This window comes from Osmia bicornis, chromosome 5, assembly GCF_907164935.1.
Source record: "Osmia bicornis bicornis chromosome 5, iOsmBic2.1, whole genome shotgun sequence".
Lineage (NCBI taxonomy): Eukaryota > Metazoa > Arthropoda > Insecta > Hymenoptera > Megachilidae > Osmia > Osmia bicornis.
Genome location: NC_060220.1, coordinates 10496081 through 10513931, shown reverse-complemented (window position 1 = coordinate 10513931; position 17851 = coordinate 10496081).

Genomic DNA, 17851 nt, shown 5'->3' with positions numbered 1-17851 from the left:
AATAGAGAGGGTCCTGGGGGACACATTGGTGGTGATTTCATTTGTAGGAGGCGTGGGAGGTCAAAGATCAGGACATTCAAAATTTGTGAATGAAGCATTGATCTTTTTTTTCAACATAATAAGCAACCTTTCTTACAACTTTTTCCACAACATTTTTTTTTCTTTTTTTTTTGAGAGGGAAATGCCTTACGCACACCGGGCATGTAATGATAAGCCCGGTAGTGTGGGGCTCCCAGGATAACCCGGTATACCCACTAAAACCCAACCTCTTATCATGTCCCTATTCGAATTCTCGAACAGGATACACAGTATTTATATCTTTCCACAATTATTCACAAGGATAATTGCGTTAGGTTAGGGTACAATCTATGGGGAGGGGGTGCAGGGGGAGAGGCGAAGTCCCTCCCCCGCCCACGCGTTTGGATCTTCAACTTCCTCAAAGGTAGTATTTACTTATGAAAAATACGTTTAATCGCCTCATATCTATTTTGTAAACGTTAACACCGTTCCGACATTGTTATCATAACAGAAATTGATTTGAATTTGAAGGAGTAAGGATTTCATTGTTTAGTAATGTAGGAAGCCGGCGCTAACGGATAAGGAGAGCTCACGAGAGCGATCACGGTTTATAATAACGCGAACCACGAAACGATACACGAACTTTACGAATTGGCGACTTACAGATTTTGACTCACGGCTAACGATTTACGGAATACGATTACGATAACGACCACGATTACGGCTTTGCACACGGACACGACACGGAAAACGATTTGGGTTACGATTGTGATACTTGTTTCTTTTTTTTTATTGTACTGTGCTTTGTGTTTTTTGTGTTTTCGCCATGAACCTATTCAAGCTTACCACTGGCATTATTAAAGACAGGAACACTTGTCTACAGTGGCTCAGGGATAATGAAATAATACCCGAAATAGAGCAATCGTGCCCAAGATGTCCGAGACCAGTAAAAATGGAATTTGAAGCATCTCACGGTACATTCGGACGGTTTAGGTGTAGGAAAAGGCACGGAAATCGAGGACCTTATACCAGAAGTGCAGCGTCCGGAACTTGGTTCGAACATGTGAAGCTGGATCCTGAACGAGTACTTATCGTAACGTATGCTTTTGCAAATAAAATGAGCCAGAATAGTGCTATAAGGGAGTCATCAATTACTGATGTGGCCACTTCGTCAGCTACAGTTACCGACTGGTATAGCTACTGCCGTGCGGTGTGCATGATAGCACTGGACGAGCGTTACGAAGCAGAAGGACAAATCGAACAGATCGACGAAACAAAAGTAGGGAAAAGGAAGTACAATAGAGGTCGATTGCGTGAAGGTAATTGGATATTGGGTATGATAGATGAGAAAGGTTCCTATCGTCTGGAGATATGCAAGGAGAATAAACGAAATAGGGAAACCCTCTTCCCACTCATCGTGAAACATGTGGCCCCCGGATCTGAAATTCATACTGATGAGTGGGCAGCATACAAAGATCTGCCCAATATACCGAACATGAGTTACATACACAAGACCGTAAATCACAGCACTCAAGGTGAGGGAAAATTTGTCAATCCTGCGACCGGAGCCCACACCCAAGCGATTGAAGGCAGCTGGAAGCACTTAAAACATGACCTCATTAACAGAGGGTACAAGCAGGACGATTTGGCAATGCATTTGTGCACCTATCTGTGGCATAGAGATGTGCGACAGAGGAAATTAGATCCATTTAAACAATTGTGGAAAGATATAAAAACTGTGTATCCTGTTCAAGAATTCGAATAGGGACATGATAAGAGGTTGGGTTGTAGTGGGTATACCGGGTTATCCTGGGAGTCCCACACTACCGGGCTTATCATTACATGCCCGGTGTGCGTAAGGCATTTCCCCTCTCAAAAAAAAAAAGTTGTAAGAAAGGTTGCTTATTATGTTGAAAAAAAGATCAATGCTTCATTCACAAATTTTGAATGTCCTGATCTTTGACCTCCCACGCCTCCTACAAATGAAATCACCACCAATGTGTCCCCCAGGACCCTCTCTATTGTTTACAATACGAGGCACCCCCCTCTTAAGCGGGACAGATGAGAAAGGGCTGGAATTTTACTTTTTACAAAAAAGTATTGTGACGCTTAAAAAAAAATTTGTGGCACTTATGGTCTACATATATGAACACCTTGTGTGATAAGCTACAAAAAAAAATAGGTGACGTCATCAGGGGGCGTGTCCCATATTCTAAACTGCAGCCGACGACGGGGCGGAAGGGTCAAGGCCCAACGGGCTAATCGTCCTGTGGGGTCTTTAAGGTGGTGAAGCCACCGGAGGCTGTTATGGTCCGTCACCACGGTGACTTCGGAACCTTCAATGTAGGGGCGGAACTTCTGGGTCGCCCACACGACGGCCAGACACTCTCTTTCGGTTACGGAGTAATTTCTCTCCGCGCGGGTAAGGGAACGGCTAGCGTAGGCTATCGGGTGCTCTTCACCGTCCACGGTTTGTACGAGAACTGCCCCGATAGCCGTATCGCTAGCGTCGGTTTGGAGGGAAAAGGGGAGGGTGAAATCGGGACGGGCTAAGACGGGAGTTTTGGTGAGGGCAATTTTTAAAGTTTCAAAAGCGGTTTCTTGTTCGGGACCCCATTCCCAAGCAACATCTTTCTGTAGGAGGCGGGTAAGGGAAGTTTGATCTTTGGAAACATCTTTTAGGAATCGGGAATACCATTTAACCATTCCCAGGAAACGTCGGAGTTGTTTAAGGGTTGTAGGAGGAGGGTATGAAAGGATGGGTTCGATTTTTTCGGGGTCGGCTATCATGCCGTCTTTATTTATTAGGAAACCAAGGTATCGGACTTCGGAACAACAAAATTCACTTTTTTCACGGTTTATTTCTAAATTTGCCTCTTTTAATCGGGTCAAAACTTTAGCGAGCCATTCTAGATGCTCTTCATAAGTATCGGTTGCGATTACTACATCGTCTAGGTATGCGAAAATGTGGGGTTCCCAATCGGGGGTATTCGTTGGAAGGTTGCGGGGGCGTTGGTGAGGCCGTAGGGCATGCGGGTGAATTGGAAAAGGCCTCTACCGGGAACTGCAAAAGCGGTGATTTCTTTACTGGAGGGGTCAAGGGGGACTTGGAAGTACGCTTGGCTGAGGTCTAATTTAGAAATATAACGGGCTGTTCGGAGGCTATCAAGGATACGGTCCATGCTAGGGAGGGGATAGGCGTCTTTTTTAGTGACTTTATTAATGTCACGGTAATCAATACAAAATCGATAGGAGCCATTGGGTTTGGGAATTAGGACAGGACGACTGCACCAAGCGCTAGAGGAGGGTTCAATTATGCCGGCTTGGAGCATTGTATCTACTTCTTTTTGGGCAGCTTCTAAAACGCGGGGAGCCATACGACGGGGACGTTGTTTAATTGGAGGGTGACCTTGCACATCAATGGAATGGGTTACGAGAGGAGTGGTTCCTAGAGTGGAGGATGGGGGTGGAATGAGGTGGTCCAGGAGGGTTTGAATTCCCGAGATTTCCTCGGGAGTTGCTTCGGAAAGTCCGGCGCACGCGGGGTTCATGAGAAAAGGGTGGGGATAGGATTCAGGGTAAAAGGGGTGAAGAGGTCCGTTCGGGGTCCGCCACGACCTTAGATCTCCGTCTATGGTCACTCCAAATTGGGCGATAAAATCCATCCCTAGGACTACCTCATACCCCAATGACTCGCTTGCGCGGAGGGGGAGGTTGTGGATTTCGTCATCGACCTGTATCGCGACGGTGACTTCCCCGAGGATTCTCTCTTTTATATTATTGGCTAGGATCATGCAGGCTTGGGAGGGGGTTAAGTGGGGTCGAAATAATTGTGCAATTTTGGGACCTGCATAAGAATGGGTTGCGCCGGTGTCGAGGAAGGCTTGGAAAATGTATTTACCGTGTTGTAAAGGGAGGAAAATGCGGTTATCGCCGGGATAGGGTTCTGTACTGGGCTCTACTAAAAGGGATTTCCTTGGGGTAGGAATGGGGGCGGTTGGAGGAATTTGTGGGGAGCGTAGGACACGGGATCCGGGGCGTTGGATCGGTGTTTTCGGGGAGGTTGCGTCGACCCTTACCGCCGACCTCCGAGTGCGTTTCCCGACAGACATCTCGGGCATTCCGGTGCGATCACGTCAAACGTTCCGCACCGGAAGCAAAATTTTCTCCGCGTTTATTGGCAAGCACCGAACCAGTGTCCCTGCTGGCCGCAATTCCAGCACTGGCCGGGCAGGGGAGATTGGGAGGTTGGGGCCGCGGAACGGAAGGTAGTTGTCGGGAACCGGAAGTCGCTTGGGCGTATGAAGTATGGCGGTTGGTAGTCGATGCATTAGGGGATTTCGGGACATTACTACCGGCAGGAGGTGGTGTCATGGGGACAGACATTAGACTAGGGATTTCGGTAATCGTTAGGGGAGGAGGAGGTGTAGCAGGGCGATCAGGGGTGGAGGAACGGGCTGTATTGGAGTACTGGGATGCATAAGGGTTTCTTCGGGGCTGTGGCGGTGACGGGGGAGGAGTACGTGGCCCAGGGAGTGCTCTACGGGTTCTTGGGGGTGAGTTAGGAGGGGTAGAGGGTCTGGGAAGAAGATTACGAGGCTTAGGGCGGTGTGAGGATGGCGGGGCGGTTTCGGCCGCCGCCGCCAGTCTGGGTCGGGAACTTCGCGGGGGTATATACCCGCATTCGGGAATAAGGGTCGTTTCCGCTGGTGGGGGTTCGCGATAATCGCGGGTGTATCTTTGGGCCTCGTCTACCCATGCTCCTAATTTAAGGAGGTCGTTAAACGAACGGGGAGGATGGAAGTCAACGACATATTTATATCGTGGGTGGAGGTTTCTTTTCGCAATGGCCAGTCGCTCGCGCTCGGGGACGGGAGGATCGACGCGGGCAAACATCACCTGCAGTTTGCGTAAATATTCCGCCAGGGTCTCCCGCTCTCCCTGGGTTCGCGTGATTACGTCCCACCATAACCGGTCCTGGTAGTTCGTCGGGATGAATTGGAGGCGGAATCCCTCCAGGAACTCCTCATAGGTGGACCAATTGTTCGTCTGGCCCCGGGCCCAGGCCCGCGCGGAACCGGTGAGGACGAAGGGGATCGCCAGCAACATTTCTTCCTCCGTTAGTCGGTGTCCGGTCGCGTATTCGGCTAGGGTTTCTAGGAACCCTTCTCCGTCCTCCCCGGGGGCCCCCGCGAAGGAGATTCGCCACTTGCGGAAAAGTTCGGCAGCGCGGTCTCCTCCTGACCCGAGCGTGGGGCCCCGGGGTTCGCCGGTCGAGGGGTGGAAAGGGTTGGTACGGGACAGGGAAACTTCAGGACGTGATGTGGGCGGAAGTGACGGGTAAGGGAGAGGAGCCGGGTCGGGCTGGTGGTCCGGTGGATTCGGCAATGAGTACGTGAAATTCTGGTATTGTCCGCGTGGGGCTGGGATAGGGTTGGACCATCGGATCGAAAGGGATATTGGGGGCTCCTGTATCCGTACGGGGATACGCGTGCTACTCAAGGAGGGTGGAATGATTTCTTGGTCGTCGCGATACAGGTGGGAAAAGTCGGAAAAGCGGGAAAAGGGGTAATAGGGTTGACGTGGAGGGGTCGGTATTACGGGAGGGTTATCGAAAGGATTTTCCGGGAGGTTGGGAGGGGAATTTACGGTAAAGTTGGGTCTTTCCTCGACCGGATCCGGCGCGAACGTTACCCTTTCGCGCCGTGGGTCGTTTGGTGACTGGTCAGGGTTGATTAACCTAGATTGTGCGGGGGTCGGACGGGAGACGGAAGTGACCGTGGTGGTGGTGGTTGTCATGGTCGCGGTGGAAACCATAGTGGTGGGATTGGGGACATAGGACGTGTGCGGGAGTTCGGGGAAAGATTCAGGGGTGGTTTCCTGAGCGGCTGGATCGGTTTCGTCAGCAGGCTCGTTGCCTTGACTCGGGGGAGGATTACTGGGATCTTCGGGAGGTGTATCGTCGGCGGAGGGTGCTACCCACGCCGCGGAAAGGGTAAATGGGAGTCGGTCACTGGTATTATCGTTTGCCGTGTCCCACGGCGCAGCTTCCGGGCCAAGGACGCGACGTACTTCCGCCCTTAAATAGCGGTCGCGTAGCTCGTCTGGGGTACCGTGCAAATTTAACTGCGCGTGGTCCATTAGTCTAATTAGCTCCACGATCTTTAAATCACCGATGTGCTTTCGCATCTCGCGGGCTTCGGCGGACTCCATTTTCGCGGTATTTCAAAACTTGAAAGGGGGCGGAAAAGAGGCTTAAAGGGTCCTGGAAAGGAAAAGAGATACAAGGGAAAAGGAAACAATTTAGATTCAGGCACAACAATTTCAAAATCAAATGCAATAATAATAGTAAAATCAAAATACTGTATCCTGCAATCGCAATCTGAAAGAAAGGGGGGAGCTGAAAAAAAGATTTGACCCGAAAGAGGCTCGATAGAGTGCCCACGGTCGGCAAAAGGCACGGCATGGGCCCTCGATATCGGCAAACCGCGAACAAACTTTTGAATTTGGAGGGCACACACAAAAGAAAATAATATTTTTGGCACAGATTGTACTTCAAATTCACAAATGTAACGACCCGATAACAAACGCAATATCTTTTTGATTTCATTTCTTTATTATAACTAATTTTTATATTCCATACAAAGTATTTTATTTAATTTTTATTGTTAATATTTAATGTATAAATTTTTGTAATAAATATTTTCATTTTCGCCGATAACTGAGTTTGTTAAATACATCGATAAAAGTTTAGTCGATAAGTCGGACGGTAAAACAGTTTACCGATAAATTATCGACGTCCGACCGCGCACGCGCGAGCGCAACCCCAGTAACCATACGGTGGGGTAGTATTCTAGAGTGGGGATGCTGGACCACCACGTGACGGGAAAAACCCAGCTACCCCAAGAACTCTATGCGGAAAAAAGGTGCCGACTCAGCAAAATCTGAGTATAAATAGAGGCGTTCCACACAGTTTCATGGCAGATCTTCTCAGACCTCGGTCTGAAACAGACAACACTCTGATCAGTAGAGAAGAGCTTGCGCTGAACTGTCTAGGCAGCGATAGAGCGCGAGCTACAGCTAATTCCTACTATTCCACTGGTGGCGTGCAGGACTACGGATTAGTGGACCTCCTATTCGCGGTGCGCAACGTGTTACACAGGTGTTACGCTAAGCCAACACTCAAGTGTAAAGAGCTAGCGAGGAGCGGAGCTCCTTGAACGGCCTGCGTCTAACACGGCTCTGGTATAACCAGAAACCGATTGCGACCTGTAGGAAGGGTTAACTTGATTCCAATGGTTTCGTACAAACCTCTGGAAATTTAATTTCCATAATTATTGTTGAAAACAAACAGAGAGTTGACTGTATAAGAAGACCACGCCGCATTCGCGTTAGCGCTATCGATTAATTACAATTATTAATTTTTACTTACATATATTAATTACTAATTACATATTTTTCAATTGTATTCCTAATCTAGGGCGAACGTATTATAATCTCTTATTGTATTCCTAATTCTAGCCGCACTTATTGTGATACTAGCGATTTTGTATTATATTTCAATATTCACTTACCTTTCTATTTTTGAATAAACGATTTTCCATTAGTTTCTAGCACATTAGTGTTTGGATTTCACTCCTTAGCCGCACACCACACGAACCTATAATCCCTAAAACACTGATTACGAGTCGCCTTCTAAGGGAACCGCTCTCCCTACAAGTCGGTGCAGTGACGTACTCACTCTGGGTCGTTACACGTAGATAGATGATAAAAAATTTGGTGACAGCGGTGGGATTGTTCGAGTGGTAAGGAGAAATCGTATCTCTGCGGACATTAATGGTTAGCCTAGAAACAGACAAATACAAATAAAGAGTAAAATACAAGAATAAAAAAAAAAAAAAAAGAGAAAAAAAAATAAATAAATAAAATATATATATACAAATATATAATACATATACACATACATATATACTATATCAATAAGCAAGAATCAAGATGCCTAACGGAATAGCCGATCAACCAGCCAGCGGATCAGCCAACGGATCGACTGAAGGAAGCCGACCGATCAGTATTCGCGATGCAGCAGACATCGTACCAGCATTCAACGGCCGCAACATACCAGTCTATCAGTTTGCAAAGAGCTGTTTCAAAGCGAAGAATATAATTTCCCCGAATGCTGAGTATGGGTTGGTACAATTAATCAAGAACAAATTCTACGGACAAGCAGCAAGAGTGGTACTAAACGGAGACTACGACACCATTGAAGAACTGATTGCCGTAATAAAATCACGGTTCGCACCACTCTTCACTTCGATGCAGCTATGCGGCGACATGGCAAGGATCGCACAGGGTCCAACTGAGGCAGTCGTGGACTACGGCAGCCGCGTCTCAGGACTTCTACTACAAATTAAAAGCTGCAACGAATTAGAATTCCCAGATAACATCGAAGGATACAACCGATCGTCGGAAACTAATACAATTAAAGCTTTCCTCACCGGTTTAAAACAGGAAGTATATAACCGAATGAAAAATCAGAACTTCAACAGCCTTGACGAAGCAATCAGTGCAGCAATTGTAGCCGAGGCAGAGAATTTAGAAAGCCAGACCAAAGCTAAGTTATCACAGGGATTCACTACGGCCGAACAATGCGACAACTGCTATGGATACGGGCATAACGCCAGTGTATGCTGCAGTCAGCGGTTCCAAAGACAATCAATGTCGAGGGCCCGCTGGCCAGCAAAACACTGCCAACACTGCCAAAGGTCCGGGCACACCTTGGAAACTTGCTGGTTTAAGGACCAACCAGCAAGACCGGGAGTCCCCCAGGACTTTGTGCAGCCAGCTCAAACCTATAGAAACCAGCCTACGCAGAGACAAGGTCAAAATTGGACACGAGCAAGACCTCCAATTTGTGAATTCTGCCAAAACATTGGCCATACAATTCAGGAATGCCGGAAAAAGGCATATCAAGAACGCAACAGAAACCAAAGACTCCAGCAAACTCCTCAAGTACAACAGGTACGTAAAAAGGCAAATTTGTACCTAAACTTAGGAGAAATAAATAAATCTCCCAGTGTCGAACTATTAAGCAAAAGCTTCAGTGATCAAAAAGCATTATTCATGGTCGACACAGGATCAGACATTAATATAATTAAAAAACAAGCAATATCAAACGAAATTATTATAAACACAGATGTAATTTTTCAATTAAATGGAATCACTAAAAGCTCTATTTACACTACAGGATACATCAAAGTAAAGATACTAGAAACTGAGTCCATATTCCACATCATCGAAGAACTACCAATAGAACAAGACGGAATTTTAGGGACAGAGTATTTTAAAAGCAGTGGAGCCAGCATCAATTACGCCAAGTCTATACTGATCATAAATAACAATATAATACCATTCAAGCAACCAGCAGTGGTAATACCATCCAGGACAAAAACCATGATACCTATAAGAGTATCAAACACTGAAATCAAAACTGGTTTTGTCCCAAAATTACAGCTTCACCCACAAATATATATGGGAAACGCTGTAGTTACGAATCGTGATGGTATAGCGTTCCTATATGCGATCAACGTTGGAGCAGAAGACATTGAAATTAGTATGCCAACAGTTGAATTACAACAGTACGAAGAGGCACCGCAAAACGAAGAAACAACCCATCAAGAACCTAAAAGAGCTCAGCAAATTCTTGAAATATTACAAACAGGTCATTTAAATCAAGAAGAACTCACCAATGTAGAGGATATAGTAAAAGAGCACGCTGACAGATTTTATATAGACGGAGATAAACTTCCAGTAACAAATAAAATCTACCACAGGATCATCACGACGGATGAGGTGCCTGTAAATGTTAAGCAATACAGATATCCTCATGCGTTGAAAGATGAAATCAATCACCAAGTAAATGATCTCTTGGAAAAAGGAATCATTAAACATTCATCATCACCATTTAACTCCCCCTTGTGGATAGTACCAAAGAAACAAGATTCACAAGGAAATAAATGCTGGAGATTAGTGATTGATTTTAGAAAATTAAATGAAAAAACGATCAGCGATGCCTATCCGCTACCCAACATCACCGATATCCTGGATCAAGTGGGAAGCGCAAAATACTTCTCCGTGTTTGATTTAAAATCTAGTTTCATCAAACACCTATGCATCCGGAAGACAAGCACAAGACAGCATTTTCAACACCATTCGGGCATTTCGAATTCAATAGAATGCCTTTTGGTTTAAAAAATGCTGCAGCCACATTCCAGCGCCTGATGAACAACGTCCTAGACGGACTACAAGGACTGGAACTATTCGTGTTTATCGATGATATCGTAATTTATGCAAGCTCGCTAAAAGAACATGAGATAAAAGTCAACAGAATGATGATGAAGCTTAGAGAAGCAAATTTATGCTTACAACCCGACAAATGCCAATTTTTAAAGAAAGAAGTGGCATACCTGGGTCATATAATTACAGAAGACGGTGTAAAACCTGACCCAGCAAAGGTTGAAGCGGTCCAAAAATTCCCCGTTCCGAAGACTGTCAAAAATATCAGACAGTTCCTAGGATTGTGCGGATATTATAGACGTTTCATTAAAGACTTCTCTAAAATAGCTAAACCATTATCTGACTTGACGAAGAAGGAGCAAAAATTCGAATGGTCCAGCCAGCAACAGCAAGCTTTCGAATTCTTGAGAAACGTATTATGCGAAGAGCCAATCCTACAATATCCTGACTTTGAGAGACCATTTAATATAACCACTGACGCATCCGGAACAGCAGTAGGAGCGGTCCTAAGTCAAGGAGAGATAGGAAAAGATCAACCAGTAGCATACGCATCAAGAGTAATGAATAAGCCGGAAACACAATATTCCGCAACAGAAAGGGAACTACTTGCTGTAATATTCGCAATAAATCATTTCAGACCATATATTTTCGGCAGAAAATTCTATTTAATCACAGATCACAAACCTTTAATCTGGTTAAACAGTCTCTCAGATCCAACATCAAGACTCATGAGATGGAAACTAAGATTAAGCGAATACGATTACGAAATTAAATACAAACCAGGGAGACAAAACATGAACGCTGATGCTCTATCTAGAAATCCTGTCGAAGATATAAACGCTCTACAAATAAATGCGAAAAGGCTGCACTCATCTACGTCTGGGTCAAAGAAGAAGCGTAAGAAAAGGAAAGAGTGGCATCAATATCCCACTCGCCCTAGGCAAACAACGACGTCAGAATCTAGGGAATTTAAAAGGAAAAAAGAAGCACATCAGTATCCAACTAGACCTAGATCAACAACTACAACTGAGTCTGAAGATCATAAAAAGAAGAAGGAATGGCATCAGTATCCAAGAAGACCAAGGCCAACAACCTCGTCCAGTTCACGAGAAATTAAGAAAAGGAAAATCAGCCACAAACATTTAACACGACTTCGTGATGACTCCACAGATGTCGAAGTAAGAAAAAGGTACCGAAAGGATAAAATACGAGAAAGAAGCCCATCTCAAGAAGGAAAAGCAGCAAGAAAAAGAATAAGAGAAAAATGTACAAGTTCAGATGAATCTCAATATTACGATACTGATGTATCTGAGGAACCACCAAAACCGAGAAAAAGAACAAACGAAAATCCAAAAATATACTTCTCTGAAGAAATCAGGAAGAGGAGAAAACCTAACGAACAACAAGTCATTGTGGAAGTACATCAACCTCCACAAGATAAAAAATACATCATCCCGCAGAAACGACTCGTAGAAAGGGAACCAGTAATAATTGGAGATGAGATAGAAGAATATAACGAAGAAGCAATCATACCTAAACACATCTTCAGAGAACCACCCAGAATCGATTCCTCTTCAAGCACAAGAGAAAGGTCTCCTATAATAAAAAGAAAAGTAGAAAAAGAAACCTCAAGTGACACATTATCAGCACCTATCACACCTATCAAAATTAAAAAAGAAAAGCCTAAACAACCATCTACGATTAAACAGATTAAACCAAAAATAATTAGCAATAGACCAGTCATATTCAAAATAGAAGAAACCGAGGACCAGTTATGGATGAAAAGAGGTACAGCAGTAGTATTCATTAACAAAGAAGGACAACCTGAAGATTACCAATCAAAACAGTTAATAGAAAATGAAAAGATTAAAATTTCTAAACCACAAGACAGTATCACAGAATATAAAATTAAAAATAAATTAATTTTTGGAATATTAATAGATTATAAAGAAACATTACCACAGAAAATTAAAACTCTTCGTCACATGTTAATTCAAAAAGGAATCCAGGAATGCAGCATGCCAGACAAGCAAGGGTTAAAAGCAATTCTTCAAGTAATCTTTGCAGATTCGAACATCAACATCATCATCTGCAAAGGAACAATCCAAACTCCACCTAAGGATGAAAGAAGAAGTATAATTAAAGAAAATCATGAAAGCACAGTTGCAGGACACAAAGGAATTAGAAAAACTTACCTCAGGATCAGGAACAAATATTATTGGAAAAACATGAAAAGAGAAATTACCGATTATATCAGATCATGCATCAGCTGCCAAAGAACCAAGCTAGTAAGGATGAAGAATAAGGAGCCTATGGTCATCACAGACACTCCTTCAGACGCATTCGATAAGGTGTCCCTAGACATTCTGGGACCCTTACCTATGACGCAAAAAGGATACAGTTACATCCTCACCATACAAGACAACTTGACCAAGTACTCCGTCGCGGTTCCACTTGTGTCAGCTACATCAGAGGACGTCGCAAGAACATTCACCAATTCATTTATATGCCAATTCGGCAGTCCTAAAGCTATCCTCACCGATCAGGGAACATGCTTCACATCCTCACTTATTAAGAAGCTAGCTAAAATCTTCCACATCCAGACGTACCGTACATCATCCTTCCATCCTCAGTCAAACGGGTCCCTGGAAAGAAGCCATCACGTTCTAGTTGAGTACTTGAAACACTACATATCCAAACAAGAACACTGGGACGAATGGCTACAACAAGCAATGTTTTCTTATAACACTAGCGTTCATGAGGGAACAAAATTCACACCTCATGAACTGGTATACGGAAGAAAAGCCAGACTACCATCAAAATTTACACCTACTGACAGATTAGATACATACCCAGATTATATAGACAAATTATTACAAAATTTACACAAAATTAGGCAAATAGCAAAAACGAATCTGGAGCAATCAAAATATAGACAAAAATACTACTACGATAGGAAAATACGACCAATTAATTATGAAACAGGAGAAGAAGTAATGTTATTAAACCCACCAAGAAAAAGTAAACTGCAAAAAGAATATACAGGACCATACAAAGTTTTAAGAAACATAGAGAAAAACAATATAGAGTTACAAATAGGTCCCAAAAAGACTAGGATAGTTCACAAAGATAGACTAAAGAGGGCCTACCGGCCAATCTACAACATAGATCAAAAATGAAAATCGATATACCAATCTATGTAATTTCCATATCATGCGCATGCGCACATGCAAAAATTCGAACCTACCGCCATATTGCGTAAAGAAGCAAAGTGCAAAACGAGAAGCGTCATCCTTGTGGAAAAGTATATAAGAAAAGAGAAAGGAAATTAAAATCATATACGACTAAAAGATGCGCCCAAACGAGGTAAAACCATAATATAGACATAAATTTTTGAAAAAGTAATAAAAAAAAATAAAAAATAAATAAATAATCTACTTTTATTATAGAATCAAGGCACAAGCCAAAATATAATAGATGCAGTATGCATTAAAGATTACAACCTAGTTTTTAACAATTGTCTTGGACGCAGATATGGAAGAATATGTTTCGAATGCGGTGTAAATATGGTACCAGAAGCAAAGCACCAATGGTGTTATATGGGCTCTCATAGCTTCGTCCTCATTAATACCGATATTAATTACACAACTTGTATAATGTGCCATAAAATAATGAGCAACATACAACCCGCAGTCGCCTGTATCGATTGTAGAAACAAAATTACAACCTTGGACGAGGAAGAAGAAAGCGTATTCTTAATGGGATTTATTTTAGCCACTTCTGTACCCAATTTTATTGGTTTAAGAAATATCATTTCTCATAACGGCGAATATGGAATTGTTCAAACATTGTAATAATTATTCATTATTTATAATTATATGTTATTTCTTAATTATTACATTCTTTAAATTACAAATATATATGTAAAAAGAAAAAAAAAAAAGAGGATAATAACAACAACAATAAATATGATTCAGTTTTTTTTAAATAAGTCGGTTCATTTATTTTCATTTTCGTTTGGAACATTTTTATTTCATTCGATCTGTTAATGCGCAGAATCGCAAGTCCGCCATATTAGTAAAAGAAAAGATAGAGAGAGACAGAAACAAAGAGCGAGAGAGAAGGATATAGAAAGCGACGCTACGCACGCGCTGCTATATTCAATTCATAGAGAGCGAAAATGGTACGTCGCGCAGGACGAAGAGAAAGATTGAAAAAACTAAGAAGAGCCTTGAAACAATTTAGAGAGGTAGAATTGTATCACAAAGATTTATTTCATTTACTAATTATCTGTTTTATACAAAATTTCAAAGATAGCGGTGCAGGAAGAAACTATTGTACAGAAGGAAACAACACTACCGCCACCACCACCACCACCACCGCCACCACCACCACAGTGGAGGCTAATTACAATAAACGTTCCAGAATTTGACTGGAAAACTTATAGAAACTCAAAAAAGGAGGACCCAAGACGAGAACATGGACAAATCATGCGATATTTCGGAATCCTATCAGCCTCTCCAAGAAACAGCGAAGAAAAATGCTGCTGCGCCCTGTGCAACCTGAAAAGACAAAACCACAGTCTCTTGAGGACAAGAGACAAACGCGCGGGGGAAGCTGTAACGACCCGGTAACAAACGCAATATCTTTTTGATTTCATTTCTTTATTATAACTAATTTTTATATTCCATACAAAGTATTTTATTTAATTTTTATTGTTAATATTTAATGTATAAATTTTTGTAATAAATATTTTCATTTTCGCCGATAACTGAGTTTGTTAAATACATCGATAAAAGTTTAGTCGATAAGTCGGACGGTAAAACAGTTTACCGATAAATTATCGACGTCCGACCGCGCACGCGCGAGCGCAACCCCAGTAACCATACGGTGGGGTAGTATTCTAGAGTGGGGATGCTGGACCACCACGTGACGGGAAAAACCCAGCTACCCCAAGAACTCTATGCGGAAAAAAGGTGCCGACTCAGCAAAATCTGAGTATAAATAGAGGCGTTCCGCACAGTTTCATCGCAGATCTTCTCAGACCTCGGTTTGAAACAGACAACACTCTGATCAGTAGAGAAGAGCTTGCGCTGAACTGTCTAGGCAGCGATAGAGCGCGAGCTACAGCTAATTCCTACTATTCCACTGGTGGCGTGCAGGACTACGGATCAGTGGACCTCCTATTCGCGGTGCGCAACGTGTTACACAGGTGTTACGCTAAGCCAACACTCAAGTGTAAAGAGCTAGCGAGGAGCGGAGCTCCTTGAACGGCCTGCGTCTAACACGGCTCTGGTATAACCAGAAACCGATTGCGACCTGTAGGAAGGGTTAACTTGATTCCAATGGTTTCGTACAAACCTCTGGAAATTTAATTTCCATAATTATTGTTGAAAACAAACAGAGTGTTGACTGTATAAGAAGACCACGCCGCATTCGCGTTAGCGCTATCGATTAATTACAATTATTAATTTTTACTTACATATATTAATTACTAATTACATATTTTTCAATTGTATTCCTAATCTAGGGCGAACGTATTATAATCTCTTATTGTATTCCTAATTCTAGCCGCACTTATTGTGATACTAGCGATTTTGTATTATATTTCAATATTCACTTACCTTTCTATTTTTGAATAAACGATTTTCCATTAGTTTCTAGCACATTAGTGTTTGGATTTCACTCCTTAGCCGCACACCACACGAACCTATAATCCCTAAAACACTGATTACGAGTCGCCTTCTAAGGGAACCGCTCTCCCTACAAGTCGGTGCAGTGACGTACTCACTCTGGGTCGTTACACAAATATCAATACCGGTAACGGCTCGGTCGAAAACGGCGTACGTGTCGGGTCGGCTATGTTTATTTGTCCTCTAGGACTCTTGAGAAACAAATTCCGAACACCACGCCGCGTTCGACCGGCGATACTTAGCAAAAAAAATTGGCAACGGGCACCTTCTCGGCTGATTTTGAAAATTTTCAAATATAACGGGGGACTACGCGAGAGTTTTAGACCTTTTATTTTCCGTGGCCCCACGTTGGGCGCCAAATTTGTGACCCTTTCGGGGGTTCACTCTATACAGCAAAAGAAAGGGGACGTCGCAAAATACAATTTATCGTTGGGCGCCAGCCACGTAACGTGGCAACCGAAATCAAAAAAGAGAGAGAAAAAAGGGGTATTGGGGGATTCACAACGGAGGGGTCTCGGGCACTTACGTCCGTACACTTTCGCGGGGGAGTGCGCGAGGAGGAAATAGCTAGGGGTGGAAAGGTACAGGGTCAGGATGGGTTCTCGCGGAGGTCTCTACGTTACGCGTAGTTTACAAGAAAAAAGGGGGGTTGACAAAAAAGGGGGGTCGAAGCGATAAGAGGTTCGTTGCCAATCGCAAACAATAGTAATCACAGGAATGGTAATCAAAGGGCTTACCAAACGCCTCACACTCACTACTCGCAATTCTCTCAATCCGCTCTCTCTAATCGCTTTAATTACTCAATACAAAATCTCTATAACGCTCTATACGGTAGCCTTAGGCTCATTGCCGGCTCGTCGTCGCCGCTGCGACGACGAGACCGTCGCGGGATTTTTTTGGGAGGGGATGGGGTTTTGGAAGAGGGCCTCTTCCGGCCCGGGATGGATCGATTATCGATTTTCGATACACCGGTGATCGGGATCGATGGGGCTGACGGACTTCCTGTTGTGACGGGTGGGCTGAGGTCTTCGGGCTCGGCGACAGATGGCTCCGGGTGGACGTTAGCGTCGATTTGGGCCGCTTCACCATCATTTCTGGAAACTCCACGTTGCTCCTTATTTGCTGGAGGGGTGGATCTGTCGCCGGCCTCGAAGCTCCTGTTGAGGGTGGTCCTCGTTGTGCCAGTCCGTCGCCTCCATCTGTCCGACACCGGTGGGTGGGAGGAAAAGGGGTGAGGTGAGGGAAGGGTTATGGGTTAGTGTTAGGTGGGCGCGTGGGTGGGGGAAGCGCAGCGATTGTAACGGGGGGCATATGTGTCATCACGTTACAGTACATATATCTATTACTATAAATTTTTTTTTTTTTTTTTTGGGAGGGAAAGTAATCTCTTCGAACGAGGCTCTTCATATAATTGCGATCGAACTTCACTTACAGGTAAGTTCGTTTGATCGTTCAATTATATTTCATTCGCCTCGTTCTCAAGATTACTAGTGTAGTTGTTTAGAGAAAAACATCACAATTTTAAACATGGTATAAAACATATATATTAAAGGTTTAGAATGTTCCCCGAATTATTTACTATTAAAATATTCCAGTTCTAAATTTTTTGTTTGTGAAATAAATTAAAAATAGTCTAAAAAGTTATCTAACCTTCTGTAACTTTTTAATGGCTGGAGCAAAAAGATTACTTTTTACGGCAAGAAATAGCAAGTAATTAGCAAAAAAATTTTCATGTTTTTTTATATTCTGATGATTTGGCTCAGATAGCTTAATAGACCTTCCTTTTGTACTCCAAGAGAAATAAAAACTAGTTGTTGTTTACTCGGTTTTGATTCATTAAAGGATTC